The sequence below is a fragment of the Megascapheus bottae genome, chromosome 16 (genome assembly GCF_031878675.1).
Source record: "Megascapheus bottae isolate mThoBot1 chromosome 16, mThoBot2.hap1, whole genome shotgun sequence".
Lineage (NCBI taxonomy): Eukaryota > Metazoa > Chordata > Mammalia > Rodentia > Geomyidae > Megascapheus > Megascapheus bottae.
The window spans coordinates 34,123,347-34,146,029 of record NC_143524.1 but is presented as its reverse complement, the minus strand read 5'-3'; the positions used below and the strand labels follow the sequence as shown (position 1 = coordinate 34,146,029).

At 41.5% G+C, this 22,683-nt stretch overlaps 1 long non-coding RNA gene across 1 annotated transcript; it reads left to right on the top strand.

Moving 5' to 3' along the window:
* Window positions 1–208: 208 nt before the first annotated feature.
* On the top strand, window positions 209–14,234 carry LOC150053138 (uncharacterized). The gene is made up of 3 exons (XR_016538151.1): window positions 209–294; window positions 9,949–10,066; window positions 14,146–14,234. It is a non-coding gene; the product is annotated as an uncharacterized LOC150053138 (long non-coding RNA).
* The last annotated feature ends 8,449 nt before the right edge of the window (window positions 14,235–22,683 follow it).

The window sequence follows — 22,683 nt, the reverse complement described above, 5'->3', positions numbered from 1 at the left end:
GAGGGGGCCACTCAAGGCAGAGCTAGCTGAAAACAGACAAAAGTCAGAATGGAAAACAGATAGTAAATTGGATGCCAGAGTGGGAGGGGGTCAAAGTGGGCGGGACAAAGTGTAGGCGGGGCCAGAGCAGGCGGGGCCAGGGCAGGTGGGGCTTTTAAATAGTTTTAGCACTAGTCGGAAGCAGAGGCAGTGCCTTATTTAGAGTAGACCCCTCTCCCCTCATATCTCTGGGAGCAGTGTATCCGGGAGGCTACACCAATTCGTTTCCTGCAGATGCAGAAGAGGAACAGGAAGGTGAGTCTTTGGACAAACATGACATTTCTATGAGCCCTAGTTGAGGAATAGCCCAGACCAAGGAGCTTTGAAATATGGGAGCAGGGGCCACGTGGGCAGGGTTTCACCAGCCTTCCTCCTAGGTTGCCAGTCTGTTTGGCTTGGCAGAGATGGACTAGCTCAGTTAGCCCAGAAGGCCAAAATTCCTCTTCCAGACATGAAATTTAATAGTCATTGGAGCCCCATAGCTGGAGAGAGTTTATAAATTCCCATACTTATTAAACACAAGCCATAAGACTGTTTATGGAGGATCTAAAAAAAATTAAAGCTGCAGCTGAAGCCCCACCCACCCCATTACCTTGCTGAGTGAATTATTTCTCTCCACATCCTTTTATGGGCCAGTCACCCTGGTCTTTCGCCTCAGGCACAAGGGAGAGTTCTCCTGGAAATAAAAGTGTCCAGCTTGGAAGACAGCAGCCAGCTGCAGGCCGGGCTGGGCTAGTAATTGGCTAAGATGATACTGGAGACTCAGCTAACAGGCCCAAATTGGTCTCTAATCAAGTCCAAGCTGAGAGCTGCTCACTTCTTGGGGTTGCCAATTTCCTTCTCAAAAAGAAAGAGCTGTTGGGCAGCATTCTGGGCTGCCTGTCTAAATGGCTTTACAATAGTTAAGGGCAGGAACATGAACTCTCTTCAGAATCCATTAGGACATGTCACCTGGTTTGTCCTGGAAGAGACTTGGCTTGCCTTATCTCTTGGTTTCTTGGTGCCAAGCCCTCAGTCTAGCTTTGGAGAACTCTGGAGAGACCCGAGCTCTTGCTGAAGTTCCAATACCGCTGGTGATCCTCTCCTCTTGCACTTGAGAGGACTTATCACACATATGGACAACTTTGTGTGGAGGCCCAGCAGGCTTTACAATCCTGCCTTTTGCAGATGAAAGAATAGCCCCCTTTGGTAGGTTTTGAGAAAAATCTCCATTTGGCAGATGGAGAAACGAAAGCTCAACATAGACCTTCTTGAGGTCTAGCTAAGACTAAATTCCAAGTCTCTTGGCTCTTGATTCTGAGTTCCTTGTTTGGGGTGTTTTTTTTTTCTTTCATGACAACAGGCAGAAGTGTATACCATGGTTAACTGGCACCTGGTCAAAGCACAGGGCTGGGGGCTACAGTAGAGAGGAGTGGCCTCTAGGGAGAGAATGTCAGGGTGGTCAGGGCACATGGATATATGGAGGAATAAAAATGTGGGCATTGTTGCCAGGCAACAAATCCCACACTGCCTCAGTTGCCTAGGTGATGGAGAAAGAAAGAAGAGGGTATGGATGACACTAATGTGGAGGGGTATGAATTCTAGGCCCCTCATGATCTGGATTTGGCAGGGAAATGTTCCTCTTTTCTCTTCACTATCTTTGTGTAGTGAGATGGTCCTCACAGTGGAATCAGGTGTTTACTTCTAGTCTTCCTCATTTCTTTTACTATAGCAATTAATCTGCTTCTGAGATGGTTTTTCTCCTCCAGATTTTGATCTTAGGAGGGCAGGTCCTGTGCAGGCAGAGTGTGAGTGAGCACTTCTTGATTCTCAGCAAGTGGAGGAATGAAGAGCTGAGATTAACTCATTTCCTCTGCCTTGGGCTGACTTGGGCGCCAATTTTGTATGTCTCTTCCCAATTTGACTTTTTAGTGGCACCACGCTGGTAACTTGCATTTTTCTTTTGTGAAAGTATTTATGTCAGGCAAATGCTATAACACATGCTATAGTGCATAGTTGTTTGGAACTCTTGTTTTTGCCTGTAATGACAGCACTTGTAAGTGGAGGCAGGAGGAAGATCCCAAGCTCAAGGCCAGCCTGAACTACGTAGTAAGGAAAGAAACATCAGAAAGAATGTTTAAAAATCTCAAGGTTAAACATTTACTGGGACATCACTACAGTCCCTCTACATTTAAGTAGAAGATATCGCAACTTTCCTTTTCTAAAGAGCAGACAGAGACTCTGCCAGGATAATGAATCACTAGACTCACCTGGCACGTGGTGGAATCACTATTTGCTTACACAGGAGCTATTTGAAAGTGATTGCTCCTTTTAAGCCATTCTGCTTATGGTCCAACTGATGCTGTCATTTCTGCACCAGAGACGGGGATGTTCCAGAGTCATCACATGAAATATGCACTTGGAAATACTTCTGATGGTTTAGGAGATGTGACCTTCACAACCATCATGTGAAGTAGATGATTATCATTAGTTCCACCTGAAGTTGAAGAAATTAAGATGTAGGCTAAATAAACATCCCATCTTTACACCAGTGACCCAGAGTAAATTTGCAGATGAAGTTTCTGTTGATGGCTCAGAGGGTCTTCTAGCTAACAATGTAGCCTCAAACTTTGGCAATAGAGATCCCACCTGATCCAAGAGTTTACCTAGATGGTTTTTAGTTTTCTTCTGCTTATTAAAGATACCTGTTAGAAGCAGTACATCACCAAAGCAGCCAAGTCCTTTTCTCTTTCTAGGTCTTTATCTATTTTACAGGTGTGTGTGTGTGTGTGTGTGTGTGTGTGTGTGTGTGTGTGTGTGTGTGTGTGTATGTGTGTATGTGTGTTTAAAGAGTTAGACAAAGGAAGTAAATGTAAGAAATAAGGACTGTGACTCTTTCAGGATCCTAACTCTAAGGTTCCCATCTTCTCCATAAGTCCATTTACATTCCTGAACATAAAATAAACTCTCCAAGTCAATTTATGCAACTAGCAGCTCATCCTGAGAAATAGTCTGTGTACTAGATAACAAAAAATTCTGGACATGGTCCCAAAGTTAGGAACTACCAAGGTTTTCTCTTTGAATGAAATGTGAAAAGACATTGAAAACAAAAACAGAAACAAAACATTGTCATGTGCCAAGAATTCCAAATAACTGAGAGTTGCTGGTCTTTTCTTGAACCAGGGCTAAGGGACAGAGCACCAACAAACTAGGCAAGCACACATACACAAAGTCTTTCAGGAATTAAGTCCACACAGGCTGTGGCAGCTTTGCTACAGAGCAATTGCAACACTGGACAGATCACTTTGGCTTTTCTGACCTCCAGTTTCCTGCCTTTATACCCATGAATAAATTAAATAGGCTAGATATAGTTGTTTTTTGCATTCAACTTGAATAACGGATGGAGAAAATCATAGTGAATATTAAGTAAATGTATTTCATCCATCTTTTTTCAAATGAATAAGCCATTTCATATCTTGCTCTCAAAGAGTCGATGTTTAATTGTTCTTTGTCCACACCAAAAAAAAAATCCATTTGGCATGGCACAAAAAGAGTTAAGTTTGATTCAGCAATCCATCTGATTGTTCTCTTCTTTTCAAGCCTGTTTAGGGAATGAGGCCATTCTGCTGCCACCTCCCTGGTGGCATAGTGCCCAGCTGCTTTCTGTAGGCAATGGTGTGACAAAGATTTTAATAGTCAGTCATGCCCTAGAGTGGGCATAGTTTATAATTTTCCATGACTTACTGGGCTTAGTCTCAATTACTCTTGATTGAATATATATATTTTTAAATCACCTCATTAATAGTGGTGCTTGTGATTTTATTCTCTATTTCTAATAGAAATCTACTATTTTTCATTTGATGGTTTCCTCGCCAAGTGGGAAAAAGACAGCCAAGATAAAATAGATCTGCTGAAAATAGTTCTGGAGAATATGGGCAGGAACATGTTTTGTAAACTAGTATCAGTGACACAAAAGCGTTATCCCCTGAGCTGTTCATTCTTTACTATCACATCTATCCATCCCAGGCATTTAGATCATCTTCTACCCGAGAATATCTTTATTGCTGCAGAATAGACAGTCCAAGAACTGAAGAGAAAAGAGACTAAGAGAATTAATATATGAAGTGCTTTAACTTGTGCCTCCACTCATGGAAAGCATTTCATTAGGGCTCAGCCACAAGGAGGAACACAGCAGAGTATAAATGGGTTTTCTGCAAATAACAATATTGCTACAGTTGTCTCTGGGGCTTTTGCCTTACAATCTTGATTTTTCCACGTTCTCCACCTTTCTTTCACCATAGCCAGGTTCTGTATGTCATCACTGTTCTCCTGAAAATCTTGCTCATAGGCAAAGCTCCCATGAATGGATTCACAATGAAGTATCAAGTATAGGTATTGTTTTGGGTGGTTCTGAGATGAAGATTAAACCATAGGTGTCCTTTTGAGAGGATGAACTCCACTGGAGTCTTAAGCCCAATTACAGAAATTCAAAGCTGGGTAAGTAGACATAGTCGGGGAATGCAGTAGGAGTTTATTCCACCCAGTTGGCCATCTGGGCTCACTAGATCTTGTTGAATCCACAGGCTAGTCAGCAGCACTGAATATGATTGGCTACCCATGCCACACTCTCCAGTCCATTGGATTTCATGGTGAAATACAATGAGACTTCAGCTAAGTTGATGCCTTTTTAATAAGTCCACTGCATACTGGTGATATGATAGTCTTTCCATTTGCTAGGCAGAGTGTTAGAAGAACATTTTGGCTACAAGAAGAGCTTGACCAGGCTGTGTATCTCCTTGGCATTTGTCTTGAGGAAATGAGCCTGATGAAGCCCTTTCAGTAGGTCTTTCTCCTGTCATCGGTTCAGCAAATCAAAGCAAGCCCAAGAAACTAGAATGAATCTGTCTTCCTAGCACCTAGATGGCATAGTATATCCTGTGTTCAGGCTCATTGTTCTTCATTCCTGTGGCAGCTCCTGTGCTAGTGGGGTAAAAGCAAGTGGGAGTTGGAGCAACCTCTGTTTCTGCGAGCTCTGTGTTGCATGGTTGTGCATTAAGGACTCTTTGATGGGAATTAGAAGTGTACAGTTGCCACATCAGCACTGGAGAAAACTGGTCACTCTACCTGCAGAATCTGCTGAAGAGAAATGTGGCAAAATAAGATTTCAGAGTCTGGAGTTAGGAACATTTGGTTCAAATCTTGTCTACTAATCTAAGGGCCTAATGAGCACTGGATATCACTGTGGGCATCTGGATTGCTATGAACCTCATGTTTACTTATCAATGACTAAGAATTATCTCCACCCTCAGCATCAGATGAGATTATGGACCAGTTCTATGATAAGCAAGAGAAAGTAGCCTCTTTGTCCTCATCTCGAGTCTTCCGAAAGGGTAAGGAGAATTGGCAGACAGTGGCTAAAGATCAGGGAAAGGAAGAATTTGACTGGCTGTTCTTTTTGCTAATCTGTGAACAGGCAGAGAAGCTTCCAGAAAAAGTCTGCCCTGGTCTCAGGTGAGATTTGCAAAGATGGGACCCTTAGGCTGAATAAAAGGCCAGATTGTGGAGGGGAAAATTGATAAAAATTACAACTGACAGGTCCCAGATTTAAACATTTATTGACTCCAGCTAACTGTGCATACTTATTCCAGTGCTACATACACTTACTTTGATCTCTCACACACACTCTCTCCAGATGTCACAAATGCTTGGATGTTACACACACTCAGCCTGTTACACAAACACACCCATGCAGATGTTACACATAATTTCTCAGCTGTCCCCTGCACTCACTGAGATGTTCCAGACACTCAGCCGTAGGTAGACACGCTGCTTCTGTCTGACTTCGCACTACCTTAAGTATTATTTGGTTATGGGAGGCTAAGCCTACTCAGAGCAGCTTAGTGAAAAGGTTGGTTAGAAAGATGAAAGCTGTGTCACTGAACGCCAGCTGGAATCAATGCCATGTCTCCTGAATGAGACAGGAGCTGGGGTGAGAGGTTTTCTCTGTTTTTCTAGAAAGGAGTCACAGCATAGCCATCCTCATTTCTGTTCTCTGCCTCTTCCTGGTACATGAGTGAGTGACATTCTCTCTCTCTCTCTCTCTCTCTCTCTCTCTCTCTCTCTCTCTCTCTCTCTCTCTCTCTCTCTCTCTCTCTCTCTGTCTCCTCTCTCCTCTCTCCTCCTCTCTCTCTCTCCTCCTCTCTCTCTCTCCTCTTCTCTCTCCCCCTCCCGCCCAGCCGCCCCAGCTCATAGTAGTTTTTGTTTAGTTATAGTACTTGGGTTTGAACTCAAGTTCTTATACTTACACACTCTGCCCTTTGAGCTGAGTCCCCTGCACTTTTACTCTAGTTCTTTTTCAGACAGGGTCTCATGTTGTTGTTGTTGTTTTCTTGGAACTAGCCTAAAATCTCTGCCTACTTGATCTCTACTTCCCACGTAGCTGGGAATACAGGCATTAGTGACTGTACCCACTTTAGGATTGTTTTCTGTCAGTGTGTTCTAAATATCCTAATGTAATGCATTTGTCTCTATTCGCAGAGATTGGTTATGGCTAAAGACTTGTTTTCCTTTTTCAATTTTTAATGTCAATTCTATTTTTTAAAATCAGAAAACAAAAGTTTCATAATAGAAAACTGGAAAGTATACTAAGAATCAACAGAAAAGAAAACTAGCATTTGTCATTGTTATACCAACAATAATGAAAATAGCTATGAGAATTTTATTTGCTTTCTTTTCATGTTGGTTGTATGTGGCTACCTTTAGGGCCATGGTTATATATAAAAGTATAATTTGGAAGTAGTATTTTTGCATCTTTTAAAAGAATGTAAGTTGAAAAACTTCCTTTAAGCAAGTGCTCTCCCAGGTGAGTCAATCACTGAGGGCTGGGCTTTGTCGCATGTGTGTCTCAGTGAAGGACATGAGTTCAGCAGCTCAGGTGAACTGTGTCTCCAAGGATGAAGACCATAGCTAGTCATCTAACTCGCTTTCCTCTGCCACCCTAGCATAAAGAAGTATGTGGGCCTTCATCTCTACAGTAGTTCTGGATGAAAACATTCCAGACTTGACTAAGGGTTCATGACCACAGGTCAGGTTCTCAAGGGACAGGCCACATTGTACATTTCTAATTTGTATGCCATGTTTTCTCTTTGTAGTTTTGTGGAGAAGAGAGTCTATAAATGTATCAGATTCTTGGATATCCATGCTGTAGAAACTCCAGGTCCCCCTCCCTGCCCTCCCTCCTCTCTCCAGTCAACCATGTCAGTTTGCAAGAACCTTTGCCCACCTGGTTTCTAGCCAAGCTCAGCCAAGCCCCAGATAGGAGGAGGAACAGGCAGGAAGAACAATCCACAAAACAAACAAAACAATATCTGTGTATCCCTCTTTTCCCAGTACTTTTGTTAGCGTTTATTTTCATTTTTGAAGTCTGATACACATTATTCTAAACTGTTAAAAGGGGTGAGAACCTTCCCACACAGAAGAAAACGGAATTGGTATGCAAAATAGAGCCAGTCTTGAATAATTGATTCTGATTTGCATGTTGAGATGAGCCTCCTGCCCTGGTAGCCAGGAGGGATTTCCGAAGCAGAGAGGTGGGGCTATGTGTCCAGACGGAGAGCTCTGGCTTCCCCAGGAACTTCCACTAGCTTTCTTTCTCAAGTCAGTACTTTTTTCCCTTCTGGAGCTTTAAAAGCCACGGGCAACAGAGAATTGAAACCCAGGGAGGAAGGACTTGCCCAGTGTCCCAGAGCAAATCGATGACTGCAACTACTACAGTGGACAAGAGCCAGGGCCCAGGGACCATTTGATATGAGCATTCTAATCCCATTGCTTCTCAATTATGTGACCTTGACAACGTGGATGGGGTAGAAATTGTGATGGTTTCTGTATGGCTCTCATTATCAAAATTCTCCTCCTCTACTTCCTCATGAAGATAGAACTTTAACCAAGACCCAGATCACCACATCAGTGCCATTTACGTTCGTTAAGGACACTTCAGGGTTTGGGGTGAGTACCAGTGCCTCCCCCTGTTAATTGCCCTCTAATACTATTTCTAGGTATCAATAGAAATAGTAGCAATGAGAATAATATAAATCAAGTTGCCAATCCTTCTGAAGTAATTTGTTATCCCCTCTGTAGTGCAGAGTACTGGGTGTCCCTAGGAGTGATGATTCATTGGGGTCCCGGATTTTCATTTTAAGGATGGAGAGGAGGCACTAGCTGGTAAGATGGCACACTATTCTAGGGGAATGTCTGGCCTACAAAAGCCCAAACCTCCAGAGAGCAAACATTCTCTCAGTCCTATTGCTGAGAAAGCAGCTCTTCCCAATGTTTAGCACATCTGATTGCCTCACAGTTTGAAGGTCTTTGACCCACTGAGGCTCATTGAGCAGAATAAAAACCACCAAGAGGTCCTAGGCATGCATTCTGACATGGCACCATAGGTAGAACCTGGAGAGATAAGCCAGTCCTGACTTAATTCTGTAGAACAGGTACTCTCCACAAGGATATCATTGAGATAAATTCCCAGCCATTGAGTGTGTCAGCAGCACTCTGTAGGGATGTGCAAACAGGTTAAACAGGATAATGCTGGGGGGGGGGGTGCGGGTATTCCAGTCCTCAGAAGTCTCTTGTTTTAAATCCCCAGGTTGGACAACAAGTCCTTCATGGCTTCAAGAGACATGGAATTTGATATTCTGATCACACTTTTCATCTTTCAGGATCTTTGAGCTAGGGAGCTACACTGTCCAGATAACTCATCAGCCGCTGCCCCCTCCCCGTCCTCCTCCTCCTCCCCGTCGTCGTCGTCGTCATCATCGCCTTCTTCTTCCTCTTCCTCCTCCTCCTCCTCCTCCTCCTCCTCCTCCTCCTCCTCCTCCTCCTCTTCTTCTTCTTCTTCTTCTTCTTCTTCTTCTTCTTCTTCTTCTTCTTCTTCTTCTTCTTCTTCTTCTTCTTCTTCCCCTTCCTCCTCTTCCTCCTCCTCCTCCTCCTCCTCCTTCTTCTTCTTCCTTCTTCTTCTTCTTCCTTCTTCTTCTTCTTCTTGTTCTTCTTCTTCTTCTTCTTCTTCTTCTTCTTCTTCTTCTTCTTCTTCTTCTTCTTCTTCTTCTTCTTCTTCTTCTTCTCCTTCTTCTCCTTCTTCTTCTTCTTTCAGTATCCTGGCCCCAAACTTGAAATACCTCCAGCAGATGTAATAGACTCTGCCACATTTGGCCTGAGAGATTTCTTGTGGAAGCAGAATAAGGCCAGGGAGAAACACTGCTGGGTTTGAGCTGAGATTTATGGGATTAAATTCCAAGACTCTCTCAGTTTTGTAACTTTAGGTAATGCCTTGTAACTTTGAGATAATGCTTGTCATACCTGGTAAAGTACAAGTAAATTCTGTAATGGGCATCAAATAGATTAATATAGGAATGCGTAAGTAAAAGATGGCTATGCAGATTGGATGAGACAGCACTTGGGAAAACACGAGTACCACATTTCTTTCCTAGGGACTTTACCTTGTTAAAGGAGTCTATGTCACTCTTGAGAGCTTAACACCTTTCTCCCAGATTTACTTGCATTCAACCCTATTTCTGATGGTCCTAGGAGAAGAGACCAAGGTAGGGTTAGAGGTTTTCAGGGGATTTGTGTAAATTCCAAAGGGAATGAGCTGATGTATGGAAAGCCATCAAGCAGCTGTTGATTTCATATATTTAAAATCCTGGATCTGTTGTTGTAGTAGAACGAATGAGAACAGACCTGTGCCTGAGCCTACCTAACCTCTCATTGCTTCTACTTCCTTATGCCTAAAACTGGAGTCACAAATTCTACTTGAGGATTTAAGAAGTATTCTTTAATAAGGGTACTCAGTCTATGCTAGTAAATCTAAATCTGGACAATTGAACTTTCTGGATAGTCAAATGAACCCATGCTTTTTTTTTTTTTTTTTTTTAGTATTACCTTGCTTCTTATTCATACTCACCAGAAGCAGTTGAAGATGACCAAACTTTTCTTGATGATTCAAGACCATCATTATGAACAACAACCACGAGTCAGCAAGGCTCTCGGCACGGTGAGTAGAACTGTTTGCTTCCCTAATGAATGGCTCCAGATGAGTCTCTGCCTCATCACTTCTGCCAGTGCACTGTGAGTTGTAGCTTTTCTCAACAAATTGAATTGACTGTCTCTCCTCCTCTGTTGGCTGAGAAAACAACATCTAAGAATTTTTATAACGAAAATGAATTAGCTCTAAGGATTCCCTGTGGGTAAACTACACAGGCTTGTGACAGTTCCTTTGGCTGTTTTAGTTATTGATTGCCTACTTCCTTGTATGTGGATTGCTCTGCACATGCAGGGTATAAGTGGTGACCTATCTGAGAAAAATTGTGAAATCTTATATTACTCAAATACAACTTGTCAATACCTTGATATCCTTCTTCTCTTCCTCTCCCACCTTCTTTTTTATGCCTTCTTCTCCTTTTATTGCTCCTATTCCTGTACTAATGGCTGGACTCATTCTGTGTTTATGCATATGTTCACTATTAGGTATAGTTGGGGTGTCTAAGCTCAGAAGTCACTGTAGTTTGGTTTGTTTTTCTATATGTGACGATCTTATTTCTGGAAGACATTTGGATATCCTCAACTTGAATCTTAGTGGATCTTGGTCTGAAGAATAAATTCACCTTCTGGTAACTTTGGGGCCTTGTCTGTATTTATATATGAGGGCCACAGGCTGACAGCATATGGAAGTCTGATGTGCAATTGGCCTCTGATAGCTGAAAGCAGCAACTCTGGACCTACTTCTTCCTTGCCTTAGCTTCATTCTGCTTTTCTGTGGTTGGCTAATAATTGAACTAGAGCCTTCACCAGATCATACTCTTCAAGTGGGAATGCTTTTGAAGATTTCCTAACTATTGCTACTCTGAGTATCTAGTATGCATTAGATGCCCAATTAATATCATTGAAGAGATGCAAGCAATTGCCAACAAACCCAAATCTCCTTTTTTAATCACTGTCATATTCGTATTCTCAGAGATATAGATGTATCTACAGTTGTATCTATCTATACAAATATGATGCATGCGCAGAGAACTAGAGGAACTTGAACTTGTGTTATGTAACTCAAACCAATAGATTCATAGTCATGAACCACACATGCATACCTTCAAGCAGAGGTGTACGCTTTCAGACACAGCTCATAGGAGGACTGTTACCCACATCTCACAGGCAAAATGAACAGACTCCCCTAGAAAGGTAGTTTATTTTCTCACTCCTGCTCCCAACCTGTGCATGCAAATTGGATTTTCAGAATGTTCTAATCCTTTGTTGACATTTATTAAGACAAAACAGAGGTAGGTAGACACAGCCTCATGGTCGGATGGATATGTCTTTGCTTGGATGTAATGTCAGAAACTGTTGATGCAGAATTAATGCTCACTTTTACGAGTTTATCTTATGTCATAGAGTTGGAAAAAAACCCACTCGGTGTAAATATTCATCATATGGCTTAATTGGTTTGATGTACTATAGCAACAAGCACAGCGCCAGACGCTTGCTATGGAGGCTTCCGCGTTGTTTCAAAGTCTTTATTATTATGACAGCAAAGTCTTGTTCATTAAAGTTTCACAATCCATTTTCATTAGGTTGAAGCTGAGTCTGTAAATGAACAGTTGCTCTGAAAAATCAAGCCCTCACAGTTCTCGCTGGGGAGGCAGCGCGTCTGTATTAATTATCAGGACGCTGGTGTCGATCGACGATGTTAATTGCACTGATGGCTCGTTATTTGGGGAATTGCCATGCATTTCATGCAGGGATAATAAAAATGAATTTTTAAACAAAGAGACTTAAAATAATATCAAATCTGCAGAGAATACCAACATCAAAGGCGTATCTCAAAGCTTTGAATTTTATCTTTGTGGTCCAAAATGTTAAAGAGGCGCCTGCAATGCAGTTGGTTCAAGTTTGTAGTGAAGGAAAACAAAACAAGAGTTAATTAACTGTTATTACAAACCTTTTCAACTTTAATTTGACTTTCAAATATTAGCATTTATCTATGAACTGTGCTTCTGGGTTTGACAAATTAGTTTTCACAGAACAAGTTTAATTAGGCGTCATTGTGCTTTTATGTCAGTTTTCGGAGCTTCAGACAATGAATGGATTAACTTATTAAAAGTCATCTGTTTAAAAGACTTTGTCGAATGGCAAATGGGTGGGCAAAGTTGCTGGGTTTTGCTAGGGGATGAGGAAAATGATATTGTTGCTTGGGTGTCAGGGGGCCTGAAGATAAGACAAGGCTAGAATTGGCCTTCCTACCAGCTGATGCCTGATTCTTGGGAACCCCTCCTTTCTTGTTCACTCCTGTTGGGAAGGGATCTGGGGCAATGTGCTCGGGAAATGGAGTTTAGAAAGGTGTCCTGTGGTGGAGGATGTAATGGAGAGTACTTGCATAGCATTTAGCATCTAGTCACATGTCAATCTTCATGTCACTATTCATTATAGACTATGAGTCTCTAGTGCAAAGATCAGCAGACTTGGTCTTAAAGGGACTATTGAGTGTGTGTTTGCAGTCACTCAACTCTACCAATGTTATGAAAGTAAGAGTAGGTAAACAAAGGGAAGTGGCTCTGCTTCAACAGAATTTTATTTACAAAAGTACAAATAGGGTCTTTGGCTCAAGGGTCAAAGTTTTCTTTGTTCTGGTTGAACATCATGTGTTGATTTGGTTACACAAACAAAACTGCATTCTACAAAAGAAACCGAACATGTCTCAGTCATTAAGCATTTCTAACCTTCATCTAAACTCCTAGGTACGCTATGCAAATACTGAGCACAGTTTTGAAAAATGTTTCCTGCTCTTGAAAGTCTCACATTGCCGTAGTGGGGGTCTTTCTTTGGAATCTGCCATAGTAAAATCAAAGCACTTATTTGTGTTGACTTTTGAATTGGATATGTAGAGGTGAGCTAGAGTAGAGCATGTGTGGTCTTGAGGCTGAATATGCCCATTGCTATGACCCTGAGACTTCACGCACAGGCCATGGGAGCTGGAGGAGTAGGACCAGGATGAGGATCAGGACCAAGACCAGGGTAGAGTAAGGCCAGGGCAATGCAGGTGAGGCAGTGAGAAGGTGAAATTTCTGAAGGTAACACATTCAAATGTATGACCAGAACAACTTGTCTAGAAAGACATGACTTCTTTTTGTTTTTTTATTGTTGGGCTAACATATAGAGGGATTACACTTACATTTGTCAGGTACTAGGTGTATCACTTCTCGAACCTTGATACCCCTTCTCAGGAAAGACATGACTTCTTTGGCTCATGTTCAAAATGGAGAAATAGAAACCCAGAAGGGGTTGGCCGGGCGCAGTGTCTCATGCCTGTAATCCTAGCTACTCAGGAGGTTGAGATCTGAGAATCATGATTCAAAGTGGGGCTGTGGCTTAAGGGATAGGGTGGAAACATTGCGCTGAAGAGCTCAGAGACAGCTCCCAAACCCAGAGTTCAAGCCCCATGACGAAAGAAAAAAAGAAATCCAGAAGGAGATCTGGACTTAACTTGAGTACAAACTGTAAAAGGATGAATAGGCTTAGAAATAGGGATGTCATGGGGAGAGAGATGAAGGTGGTAGATACCAGATTCCTGCCATTTTGGTTCCATCTCTGGCATTTGCTTCTTTACCTTCAACTTCAGGGCTCATTGCTTCTCACCCAATCTCGTAAGAGTCAGCCTGCTCTCTTGCCCCATCAGTGGGTGCATTAGTGTGACAGGATTTAAATTTATGGAGATCTATTTCCATCCTCGGGAAAAGTGGTACACTTACAGGGACTGTTCATCATATCCTTCTCAGGGCTCTCTGTTCAGCTCCTGCCTAGCTTTTTTCTCCCTTTCCCAGTTCTAGGGTTGCCTAGGTTTGGGGCTTGATTTGGACTAAGCTGAAGGATACCCAAGGCCCCTGTCTTGAAGTCAAGGTATGTTCATGATTTTGGACAATTATCCTTGGGTCATTCCTGAAGATTTCCTGCTTGTATAACTCTGGGTGCTGACTGCTTTCCCAAGACCATGCTCTGTACTTCTAAACTACTCCTTGATCGTTTTCCATGTCTAGATATTTCTGAATCTTTGTGAGTTGAGACTCTGGTTCTCAGTCTCCACAGAGACCACACTCTAGAAGTTCCCAGGATGAACCCACAGTTCCTGCAGATTTTATCAGCTCTGGAAGTTTATCAGCCATAAGAAGTTTCCTATTCTTCTACTCTGGGCACAAGTATGACACTTGGATGACAAAACATTAGGGAGAGGAGAACTTCTATAGTACCCTGTGTATTTGAACGATGGTAAACAGGCAGTTATGGTTTGTGCTTGGGAGGGATGAGGCAGGCTTCCCCTAGTCATTCAAGTCTAAGGTTGTGGTACACATATACCTGTCACCCTACCTAGAGATGCCCCTGACTTGAGAATAAAAGGAAAATAATCTCAACAGGTAAGGCAATCTTTCAAGGACAGATTTAGTATTCCCATTTCAGAGGTATGTAAACTGAGCTTTGGAGAAGCAAAATGACTTGGCTCAAAACACTGGTAAGTCATGATCCTCCCTGTAAGAGGATGCCATTTCCTGGCTTCTATACTCTGGAGCCAGGAGCATTCTGGCCCAGGGCTTCCTAGGGAAACTGAGAACACAAGGTGTCCTTTTCTCCTTACTTTGTCAGTCCTGAGAAAGACAATGACGGCTGGAAGCATGCAAATGACATCCAGCTTCTCACTGCAGAGCCCTGAGCACGAAGCACTTGTTGTTCATTTCTATAAATGTTAACATATCAGGATGTATTTTGACACACTACTAAGATAAGTGCTGGAGCTGACAATAATAATGTATAATTTATGTCTCTCATATTACCTTCCTATCACTGTGCTTACATTATTACATAAATTAGTTTAATGTATCTGACATTCATCAGATAATTTAAGCATTTGTTCTTTTGTCTCTGTCTCTTGCTCGGCAGTCTTCTCGGCTGAAGATCATGGCACCATTTTGGCATTGAATGGAGGAAGCCCTGGGAAAGTTATGGGAAAAAATTGATGATATGCATGAGGGGATTTACTTGTTGAGTGATTGGACCATAGGCTGTCAGTTTTCCTAGAAGAAGCCCTTACCACTGAGTCGACTGCAAACATGGCCACAGATTCTCCTCGCAGGATGCGTATTTCTTTTTGACTTTGAAACTCTTCCCGTCCTAAGGTGGAATCTATTTTCTTTTTAATGTTTGTTCAGCTGTGTGGTGGCTTAGATCAGAGAAGCATTAGCAAAATTATGTGACTTGTCTTCTTGCTGTTCCTAAAAATATATACTTCACCATTTGGAGCTCATTCACATAAGCTTCAAAATAGCTTGGTTGATGAATGTATCCAATGTCCAGTTACTTCTTTGCTCTGCCAACACTCAGCTGTCTATTGGTGGTTGGTTTGTATGTAAGGGAGGCCATTAACTGCTAGCTGACTATAGCCATAAAGACAAGCAAACCCTGTAGAGTCCACTGACAACCACTTGGCTGATTCTAGCATGGAAGATACATAGAATTATGAGAATGCATTTCATTCTCATTTCATGTCAGTATGTTTTGGAGTGAACTGTGACACAACTAAAGATGACAGGAGTCTAAGGTTGACTGACAGAGAAGTCCTCCTTATAGAAAAAGGGACATTTCATGAGTCTCTACCCTTCTTTCCATCTGGGCTAAGAATTGATGTTTATATTCTTACCTTTTGTGTTCACACAGTGTGTACAGTGTTTTTACATAATATTTAGATTTCTTCTCAAAGGTGGAAAAGCCAGGATCTAAAAATCTCTTGAACACCCTAGCTCTGATCATTTATTGCGATCTTTAAAAGGAAAGGTACATGGGTAAATTCACTATTTGAAGTTTTTGTACCAGGTAAGGCAATATAAAACAACTCCAAGTGTTTGATAATGGCCACAGTCCAAGGAAAATGAATGCAGTGTCTGTTATTTGAAACACTTTTCACTCACCACCTCATTTAATCATTCTAATTATGTGGAGTCTATATTATCACCCACTTTTCTAGATGAAGCTGGGAGAGGTGGAGTGGCTAAGGATCCCTTCCGAAGAAAGCAAAGGAGCTAGGATCTTGGCTCAGAACTCCTGACTCCAAATCAGGGACTGCTCTTTTGAGGCAGCGATCTCCCTTCCCAGTTTTCTATTATGTTTGGATCTCAGTAAATCTCAGCATTGAGAGAAATGGAGATTGTATTTAGAGTGACTATTGTGAGCAGGTGCCTTCATCAGGCCCAGTAGGTTTCAGAGACAATGTAGCATCAGCTCTACCCTCACAAGGCTTGTTCTCTTGGCTGGGAGACAGTGTTCTGCAGTGTGTTAGGTCAGGGTGGAGTGGTGCCTTTGGATGGCATGTCATCACATAATCTGGTATATCAGCACCTTCCTTTCAAGTGAGGCTGACACTTGTCCACTTAAATAAATCAGCATGACCATTTCCACAGTCAGCGTCTGGGCCTCCTGGAGGCCCTACGGGACCCCTCCAAAGTGCATGTCTTAGTGTTCTGTTTATGAATGTGAAGAAGCAGAGATTTTAAAACTAAATGTCTACTGTGGCAACAATCTCAAGAAAATGATGGAACTAACAAATTGATCAGACATTTTGCTAAAAGGCAAATTGCAATACGTAGCAAAATGTGTAAGATAGCCACACATTTAAATTTTTGACTCTAGAAATTTATTTGAAGAGAATTGCCTACTATTAAAATGTACAAAGATTATAATATTTTATGATGATACCACTTGACAACAACTTTCATGTTAATAATAGGTATTGGTTAAATATTATGGATCCACATGATGACTGGTAACCAGTGAATTATGTTGACATTATAAATGGATACTGTGACATAATCGTTTGTAGGAAAGGTAGATTACAAAATCAGTATTGTGGTATGAGTTTACCATACAAACCATGTATGTATTCTACATTATTAGTAATTAGGAGGGTTTTTCTTTTGTCAATCGTGGGGTTTGAATTCAGGGCCTGGGCACTGTCTCTAAGCTTTTTCTTTTCTTTCATTTTTTTTATGAAAGAATTTATTAACATTAATTCTCACATCACATTTCAGGTGACATGTTTAACAAACAAGCATTCAAGAAAGGAATCTCTATGTACAATCACCAGCACCCAGACTTCAGAACATAATTAAAATTAGGCTGATGGTTTGTATGTCATAGACACATATCAATCCATGCAAGAAAACACCATGTCTATAGACTTATAAATTTTTATGTCTATGTAGTTGTGTTTATATTTCCAATACCATGTCCAAAGCATTGGGTATGCAAATATTGAGTCCTTGCTCTTGTACTGTTTGGATCTAACAGCCACGTATTAAGGATACCATGAGCCTTTCGTTCCTTTGGTCTTGACTTGTCTCACTCAACATGATTTAAGGCTAGTGCACCACCACTTTGAGCCACAGAACCACTTCTGATTTTCTGGTGGTTAATTGGAGATAAGAGTCTCATAAATTTTTCTGCTTGGACTGGCTTTGAACCACGGTCTCAGATCTCAGCCTCTTGAGTAGCTAGGATTATAGGCATAAGCAATTGATGCCTGGCTAGGAGTCTTTATTTTTGTCTTTATGTTTAGGCTATACACACACACACACACACACACACACACACACACACACACACACACACACACACACACACACGTACCAGTGGCTTGTGCCTATAATCCCTAGGCAGCTGAGATCTTAGGATTACAATTTGAAGCCAGCCTGAATAGGAAAGAGTCTGAGACTCTTATCTCCAATTAATCACCAAAAACCCAGAAGTGAAACTGTGGCTGAAGTGGTAGAGTGCTAGGCCTGAGCAAACTATCTCAGGAACAGTGCCCACACTCTGAGTTCAAGCCCCAGGACTGGCATTAAAAAAATCACAGTTCCCAAGCCTTGGAAATCTGGGTAATACTAATGGTCTATATCAGAGTAAATTTATAGTCTACTCTTGCTAAGGGTAGATGCAGGATTTAACAAATGAGCAAGGTGACAGTACTTTCAAGATTTGAGAACCAATATTCCATTCTTTTTACTCCCGTCTCCCACACTAACTGGGAGGTTATTCTCAGAGGTTATGTTGATCTTCATTTTGATTCAAACAGATCTACCTGTTATTTAGTGCAAAGCAGAAAGACCTTGTTTGGTATAAGAAAGATTGGAGCTCGAATTATGCCATCATTTTACCTTAGAGATAGTGAGTCATCTCAATTCTCTAAGCATCCATGTCTTTGTCTCTAAAGTATAGATAAGCTAGTTTGCAGTCATGAGAAGTAGACATGCTAAGAGAGTGTGTAAGAGTCAAGCACATTACCTGACTTACAGCTGGTGGTCAACAAATAGTGTTGTTACTTTTGGGTATTATTTCCTTGTAAGCAACCAGATAGCATTGACATTGTTGCACTTATTTTCTTATGAACAAATTTAATCAGAAATAGAAACGTTTGACCATCAAATCCTGGTTGGCTATTGAGCCCAAGGGTTATCTCTTATATGATACTGCCATTTTAAACTGGTCATTCACAATTCTCAGGGTTCAATCCAAAATATATCCACTGCTAGATAAACACCTGTCTCCTGTGCAGGCAGGCCAGGTTATTTACCTTGCATGAAAATGGAAATAAATGACTCCCCCATCTAACCTAGAGTTGGGCCTAGTGCTTCACTATGCATGCCCACACTCGTGGCAGGTGTTAGGAATCCATCATGGTTCTCTTTCATATCAAATTCAGGAATAATCTTGGGACTCTTCTCAATGTGATCTTTTACCTGTAGCTATTACTTCTTGATCAGAAATGGCAAATGAGATGATAACCCATTTACCACTTTTGATTGAACACTGGGTATGTGTAGGAGGTAAAGGATAAGGATTTATCTATTTCAACATCTCCTAGGAAAGTAGAGAGGTTTTTCCTTCTTTGAGGTTCATTTTCCTCATCAATTCAGCCACGAATTAGGATTACACCACTGCAGTTAGTAAGGTTCCTTTCATGTGTCTATTTTCATGAATTAGTATCTCTACAAAGAGTATTTGATGTGAAATTAATTCAGAAACTGCTTCCAAGTGCTGTGGAAGACTAGTGATGTCTGCCATACCATGGGATGGGCTGAATAAAGGAGATGGACCAAGTGTTCGCAATTTCTGGATTTGATGATTTATAGAAGCTTTGGGTTTCTCCAGTTCTAGGAAAACATGGTTCAGAGGGGGACATGATTGGTTCAACTAAGTTTGTGGCAAGACCAAGACTATAGTCTTGGCACTTCACTCGAAGGGCTCCTTGAGTGAAAATACAAATGAATTTATGTTGGAATGCCTGATGTCTATCCTTCCTTCCTTGGGGTTGAGCTCTCTTCTGCCCTGTGGTACTGTTCACTGCTAATGCTCTGGCCACAGCTGTGCAGTCTGTAGCTAGGACAAGGAGGTTCCTCCAGGCCTGCCTGAGGCCTCTCTCTGGGTCCTTTTAAAAGGGCTTGAGGAAAGAAGTAGAATATATATATATATATATATATATATATATATATATATATATATACCTTTGGGGGGGGAGATAGGGTTGGGGGTGGGAGGCATTTCCCAGACTGGGGCTTGGGCTTGGCAGGGGGCTCAGCTAAGACCTGCAGGGAAGCAGCAGGGGTTCCTTAAATATGCAGAGGGAACAGCTGCCTTTGATCTCTCCAGTGGCAGAAGCAGCCACTCCCTGCTGAGCCTGAGTGTGCATGTGCGCCTGAGGGTGGCATGTATATGTGGGTTTATATGTAAATGAGGGCAGATAATGTGTGTATTGTGCATAAACATGTATATATATGAGCACTACAGGTTTACATGTATGTACTCACATGCACACATCTGTGTATATCTTTCAGTATGTAGGAGTTCATGTGTGTTCATACGTGCTCTATGTGGGGTGTTGGATGAAATGCATGTTTGCATATTGGTATATTTGACATGATCTTTATAGCAGTGTATCTTCTTAGCAACCCCAATTTGAGAGATCACCTCTCTTTTCCTCATTCTCAGCACTACAGTTAGGGTGATTATAGTAGCCTGGTGTTACTCAATTAGTTGATGGGTGGGTCAATCCCAGGATGCCATCATGTGGGCACAGAGTGAAAGGTTCAAGCATTTCTTACTTCTTTCCTACTAAGGATCAGGTATGGCGAGTGACTCACTTTGGCCAATGGAGTGAGAACTCAGATCACACATGCCATGTGCAAGCAGAAGTTTTAAGAGTTCTTGCATGGGTTGCCATCCCTCTTCCATGAGACTTAAAATATGAGATAGTGGCTATTCCATCAACCTGGGTCCCAGAAAGAAGATGGCATGGAACAGAATCATAGCCAGCCCACAACCATGCCCTGTGAGAAATTGTTAATGTTAGAACAAATTGTGAATGATAAAACAAAATTTTGTGAGAGCTATTAAAGACTTTTGTTGCTGTTGCTGCAGTGTAATCTGTCCAAAGCTGCCTAAAAATGTGGGCACTGAGATCCTTCCCTTGGATTTTTGGATTTGCTACCAGAAAACATTTGCAGTGATTTTCGTTTAGCACCGTCTGTGCTTAGAAATGAGGATGTGTGACAATGTTTCCCATACACAGAGAAAGGCCTTGATTCCCGTGTTTGGCTACATACTTAAGTTTTTATTGTAAAGCCAGCATAGAGAGCCATAGAAATCTGTAATAAGGACCAAGTTGACTCATAAAGTTGATAAAGTACATGGTTCTGAATTTAGCTAATCCTGAGGCCCCCTGGCAACATTGCTTTATTGTCCCTCATCTTGATTTCATTAGAAATAAATCTTTTATTTCTTATCTTTTATTTTTAAAGTAAGTAAATGTAATGCAGACTTCTAACACTTTCACTAGGACACTAATATAATGTGCATGATGATGTAGTATGATTAAACACTTGTGTATATTACACTGTTATGTGTTTGCATGCATGGCATGTATCACATATGTATGCCCCTTTGTGAAATGCTATATATGTATATATGTGTGTGTGTGTGTGTGTATGTATATATAATATATACAGATTACATGGCATGTATGTCCTAATAATCAAATGGGACCATTTAGGTATTTTTATGCTATACAAATACATGTATGACTTTGCCAGACACATGGTAGATAGTAAATATTTCCTGAATGAGTGTACTACAGCACAGTGTATGCATATTTGTTTCCCAAGCACAAGCAAAGAAAGGATTGTGGGGGGGGGGAGTGTGGAGAGGGATTAGTTGTTCATGGTGGCATTTTGCTGAGATAGTCTAGCAAGCTTACACATTGAGAATTCAGGATGCCACTAGCCATTTGTGGATAGAGGTTTCATTTGAACTCGGTATCCAGAAAAAAAGAAAACCCAGGTGAGGCCTATCCAGTCAGTAGCCTTTGGTGGTGATGGAAGACCTCTGTGAAGAATGGGAAAGTGTTTCAGAAGGCACATCTGGTCAGCTGTTGGCTGGAGCTCTGGTCACATATTCATTGTTGTCGTGGGGGAGATTGAACTGGCATACTTTTCTGCATTTGACTTTGACAATTTTATGATCAGGTGGCTTGCTGGAAACCTATGCCTTGATTTCTGCTATTTGCACTTTATTGTCATGTGTTAGGGAAGTATTTTGAATTGGTGAGGTGGAAAGATCAAAGAGACAGCAGTGAAGGGCAGTGGAGGCGAGATGGCAAGATTGCTACAAAGAAGGAAAGCAGCACACTTGGGACTTTCCTGAGTGACAATCAGTGTTCTGTGCGGAACCTGTACCAGCCTCTCAGGCATTGTTTGTCCTTAACTTGGGAGGACAGAGAGAACAAAGACCTACCTAGGAGATCCAGTGCTCTTCCTTCTCTCCCTCATTTTCTCCTTCCCTCTTTTCTGTTTCTCCTTTTTTCCATACTCTCAATCCTCCTTCTTTTCTCCCCCTCCCTCCCTCTTCCTCTCTTCCTCCTGTGTCTATTGCCTTGTATTTATCTCTTGGAATAACACAAACGTCCTCTGTGGGTATCTTGCAGAGGCTGGTATTAGGGGAGTGGTATCTTCTCTAGGCCATTAGCTTCAGTTTTCTTCTCCTAATCTCATTGTAGGCTCCCTTCCTATTTTGTCTTCCTTCTCAGACAAAGTAAGCTTGCTGATTTCACTCTTCAAGTGTGATTTCCTGCTCTACACATTTATTTTTTTATTTTTTTAAATTTTTTTATTGTAATTAATAAAAGGGTTACATGATATTTGCCAGATAGAAGGTACATTAATTCACATATATTGATACCCTTCCACATGTCTTGGTACCCATTACCCTCCCCTCCACCCCCCCATCTTGGTTTTCCCCCCTTCCCTATCCAATTTCAAATAACCAAATACAAATAAATCTAATATATCAGATAACAAAGTGAGATACTGTAACAATATGAGATACCCAAGGGACAGCAAAAGAGATGAGAGATAACATAGTACCTTAAGGACAACAGTCATTCATTATATGGCTTTTGTTTCAATATCCTGGAGGTCTTTTCAATTAGCTTCATACTATATGGCCTTATGTATCAAGGTTTTGCTCTATTGCAGATCTCTGCTAGTTGCTCTACACATTTGAATGGCTGAACCTAATAGCAGCACAGAT